Source organism: Schistocerca piceifrons, unplaced genomic scaffold (assembly GCF_021461385.2).
Source record: "Schistocerca piceifrons isolate TAMUIC-IGC-003096 unplaced genomic scaffold, iqSchPice1.1 HiC_scaffold_1369, whole genome shotgun sequence".
Classification (NCBI taxonomy): Eukaryota; Metazoa; Arthropoda; class Insecta; order Orthoptera; family Acrididae; genus Schistocerca; species Schistocerca piceifrons.
Genome location: NW_025727201.1, coordinates 2,501 through 7,500, shown reverse-complemented (window position 1 = coordinate 7,500; position 5,000 = coordinate 2,501). Strand labels below are relative to the sequence as shown.

Here is a 5,000-nt window from a genome sequence, read left to right as displayed (position 1 = left end):
CTCTGATCACGCACCACTCTCTGCTTCTAACGGGCGCACATACAATATGTAAGCACCAGCATGGAACAACATCCAGTGCATCCTCTCCGCCACATTACACAATCCACACTATCACAACCAGACCAGGAGGTCCATGCGGAAAATACAATATCCCACCCTTTCGACATCCACCATTGCGCAGATCAGGCACCAACACCCACACATGTCCTATACAACGGTGCACCCAACATCACAATAGTACCTCCTGTCACAGCGCACAAACAATGACATGAGTCAAAGACACAGGTCTGACACAAGCATAGAATTGGAGCGCCGCCTCTAATAAGCCAAAGGTGCATCCTGACGTGACAAATCTGATCATGTCACAAGCATTCACTTACTATAATCACTATCAACGAACCTGCCGCCCCCGCCCCCCCCTACACCTTTCCTTACAACAACGTGTAACCTAACCTAACCTAACCTATGTTGTACCTTAACCTAACCTATGTTGTACCTTAACCTAACCTATGTTGTACCTTAACCTAACCTATGTTGTACCTTAACCTAACCTATGTTGTGCCTTAACCTAACCTATGTTGTGCCTTAACCTAACCTATGTTGTGCCTTAACCTAACCTATGTTGTGCCTTAACCTAACCTATGTTGTGCCTTAACCTAACCTATGTTGTGCCTTAACCTAACCTATGTTGTGCCTTAACCTAACCTATGTTGTGCCTTAACCTAACCTATGTTGTGCCTTAACCTAACCCATGTTGTGCCTTAACCTAACCCATGTTGTGCCTTAACCTAACCCATGTTGTGCCTTAACCTAACCCATGTTGTGCCTTAACCTAACCCATGTTGTGCCTTAACCTAACCCATGTTGTGCCTTAACCTAACCCATGTTGTGCCTTAACCTAACCCATGTTGTGCCTTAACCTAACCCATGTTGTGCCTTAACCTAACCCATGTTGTGCCTTAACCTAACCCATGTTGTGCCTTAACCTAACCCATGTTGTGCCTTAACCTAACCCATGTTGTGCCTTAACCTAACCCATGTTGTGCCTTAACCTAACCCATGTTGTGCCTTAACCTAACCCATGTTGTGCCTTAACCTAACCCATGTTGTGCCTTAACCTAACCCATGTTGTGCCTTAACCTAACCCATGTTGTGCCTTAACCTAACCCATGTTGTGCCTTAACCTAACCCATGTTGTGCCTTAACCTAACCCATGTTGTGCCTTAACCTAACCCATGTTGTGCCTTAACCTAACCCATGTTGTGCCTTAACCTAACCCATGTTGTGCCTTAACCTAACCCATGTTGTGCCTTAACCTAACCCATGTTGTGCCTTAACCTAACCCATGTTGTGCCTTAACCTAACCCATGTTGTGCCTTAACCTAACCCATGTTGTGCCTTAACCTAACCCATGTTGTGCCTTAACCTAACCCATGTTGTGCCTTAACCTAACCCATGTTGTGCCTTAACCTAACCCATGTTGTGCCTTAACCTAACCCATGTTGTGCCTTAACCTAACCCATGTTGTGCCTTAACCTAACCCATGTTGTGCCTTAACCTAACCCATGTTGTGCCTTAACCTAACCCATGTTGTGCCTTAACCTAACCCATGTTGTGCCTTAACCTAACCCATGTTGTGCCTTAACCTAACCCATGTTGTGCCTTAACCTAACCCATGTTGTGCCTTAACCTAACCCATGTCGTGCCTTAACCTAACCCACGTCGTGCCTTAACCTAACCCACGTTGTCGCCTAACGTAACCCACGTTGTCGCCTAAACCTGCTCTGTAATTGTTATACGACTCGTTCAATTAGTGTAGTGTTGCCCACCCGCAACCCTCGCAATATAGTTCGCTACTCGCACTCCCCGCTCCCCTGTGTATCGCTTCATGTTAAACACCTTGCAAGTCTTGCTCACTTTCCACATGCTCCTGCTGTACACTGTAATGTGGATGGCAGCAGGACGTACATGCCGCCCCTCCCCACGTCCCCACCTTGCCCCCTGCCTTCGCAAGCTGGTTGGTGAGAACTTTGCATGTTCAATGCCCTCCGCATGCGACGTACTCAGGCTACGTTGTGGTGCGGCCTGTGTCAACTGTCCGCTAATGTCGTACGCGTAAACCACAATCTGTACTGCACATTCGTCCTTATGTACTGAATGATACATCGTGGCACATGTGTGACCGTACAACGACTGCGCCCAAAAACGGCGGACCATACAGTGCAAATATTGTGCACGCAGCTACGTGTCGTCTCCCTATGAGAGCTGGATTGCAGTGTGGTACGCCATAGAGACGTGTGGGAGGAACGGACGCCGTGGATGGCGATCAGCATGAGCTGTCTGTTGATGTATTCGGACCTAGTCGTCTCTCCTCACACACCGTGATGGCATGGTGCACCGCGTTCCATATCTGCGACATGCTACAGAGGCCGGTTGACAGTCGTTCGAGCAATGGACATCGCATACGTACGGGGGCCACCTTCCACGTATTGTCTAGGCGTGCACATTTTGTTGCGTGTATGTGGGCAGACGTAGTGTGGCGTGACACCTGACACAGGCATGCAATAATCGTGGAAGTTGCAAATGGCGATGGACGCCTGCGTTTTCTGGTGAAGTTACGCAAATGAACAAATGGTAACCTGTTGTGGTGCGGTTGTTCTCGCTAGGGGTGAATCGGTGATGGCGACGATAGGTTGAGGTACTAACCGGTTGTTCCAGCGATACCCACCATGCCGACGAAACTGAACGGCATCTGGGTGTGAAGCGATACGCGGCGGTGGCTGGGTGGGACCGTCCCCGGCCGGTGAGGGGGCGCCTCCCGGCGTGCTGGCCGCGCGGTGCGTGGGCGCACGCGCTACAGCCGGCTGGTGGGGGCGGCCAGTGGCAGGCGCGCCGGCCGACGGACGCGGCAGGCGTCGCAGCTGCGCGCCGGCGCACCCTGCGCGCGGCGCCGTGCGGCCAAAGTAGGTCCTCGCGGGCCCGGTGCGAAGCGCGGTGGACATCTTCAGTGTGCTGGTCCGATTGAGGACTGTGTGCGTTGAGGATGCGCTGCCGCCCGGCGCTCGGCGCCGCGACGCCGTCTGCTGCTCGGTCGCCCCAGCGGTTCTCGCTGGTGGTTTGTATCGCAGCTGTGCGGATGTGTTGGCGCGTGCGCTGTGCTGGGAGAGTTCGCTTCGGCACCCAAGTGGGGGCTTTTGTCCTTCTGTGGCGCTGGCGTTGGAGCTGCCGGTCACCGTAGGTGGCGCGTGTTGTCTCCCGCCGGCAATGCCACGACAGCACGCTCCCGGGCCTCTGTCGGCAGCGGCAAGCTCAGTTGGGAGCACGGGTGGTCGCACCGAAAGCGTCTACTCGCCTAACTCCGGGCGATTGCGCCTCTCTCGAACCCGACCAAGTACTTGGGACGGCGCTGCGCGCCGCCGGGACCTGAGAGGGTTTCGAGGTGTATTGTGCAGGGGAGCTCAGCCTCCTCCTGTTTGCAGAATGATTGAGCGGACGCTTGCGTGTTCGCGCGGGCCCCCGGGACACACTCCCGGGCGGCCGGCTGCTCAGCTCTAGTTGACGCAGCTCCCTGGTTGATCCTGCCAGTAGTCATATGCTTGTCTCAAAGATTAAGCCATGCATGTCTCAGTACAAGCCGCATTAAGGTGAAACCGCGAATGGCTCATTAAATCAGTTATGGTTCCTTAGATCGTACCCACGTTACTTGGATAACTGTGGTAATTCTAGAGCTAATACATGCAAACAGAGTCCCGACCAGAGATGGAAGGGACGCTTTTATTAGATCAAAACCAATCGGTCGGCTCGTCCGGTCCGTTTGCCTTGGTGACTCTGAATAACTTTGGGCTGATCGCACGGTCCTCGTACCGGCGACGCATCTTTCAAATGTCTGCCTTATCAACTGTCGATGGTAGGTTCTGCGCCTACCATGGTTGTAACGGGTAACGGGGAATCAGGGTTCGATTCCGGAGAGGGAGCCTGAGAAACGGCTACCACATCCAAGGAAGGCAGCAGGCGCGCAAATTACCCACTCCCGGCACGGGGAGGTAGTGACGAAAAATAACGATACGGGACTCATCCGAGGCCCCGTAATCGGAATGAGTACACTTTAAATCCTTTAACGAGTATCTATTGGAGGGCAAGTCTGGTGCCAGCAGCCGCGGTAATTCCAGCTCCAATAGCGTATATTAAAGTTGTTGCGGTTAAAAAGCTCGTAGTTGGATTTGTGTCCCACGCTGTTGGTTCACCGCCCGTCGGTGTTTAACTGGCATGTATCGTGGGACGTCCTGCCGGTGGGGCGAGCCGAAGGCGTGCGACCGCCCCGTGCGTGCTCGTGCGTCCCGAGGCGGACCCCGTTGAAATCCTACCAGGGTGCTCTTTATTGAGTGTCTCGGTGGGCCGGCACGTTTACTTTGAACAAATTAGAGTGCTTAAAGCAGGCAAGCCCGCCTGAATACTGTGTGCATGGAATAATGGAATAGGACCTCGGTTCTATTTTGTTGGTTTTCGGAACCCGAGGTAATGATTAATAGGGACAGGCGGGGGCATTCGTATTGCGACGTTAGAGGTGAAATTCTTGGATCGTCGCAAGACGAACAGAAGCGAAAGCATTTGCAAGTATGTTTTCATTAATCAAGAACGAAAGTTAGAGGTTCGAAGGCGATCAGATACCGCCCTAGTTCTAACCATAAACGATGCCAGCCAGCGATCCGCCGCAGTTCCTCCGATGACTCGGCGGGCAGCCTCCGGGAAACCAAAGCTTTTGGGTTCCGGGGGAAGTATGGTTGCAAAGCTGAAACTTAAAGGAATTGACGGAAGGGCACCACCAGGAGTGGAGCCTGCGGCTTAATTTGACTCAACACGGGAAACCTCACCAGGCCCGGACACCGGAAGGATTGACAGATTGATAGCTCTTTCTTGATTCGGTGGGTGGTGGTGCATGGCCGTTCTTAGTTGGTGGAGCGATTTGTCTGGTTAATTCCGATAACGAACGAGACTCTAGC

General features: G+C 52.8%; 1 non-coding gene across 1 annotated transcript in view; it reads left to right on the top strand.

The window, feature by feature from the left end:
- The first annotated feature begins 3,565 nt into the window (after positions 1–3,565).
- The window catches only part of LOC124732897, a 1,908-nt gene continuing 473 nt past the window's right edge, over positions 3,566–5,000 (top strand). Inside the window, exon 1 of the ribosomal RNA XR_007008850.1 lies at positions 3,566–5,000. This exon is cut by the window's right edge and continues 473 nt beyond it. This is a non-coding gene — a ribosomal RNA (small subunit ribosomal RNA).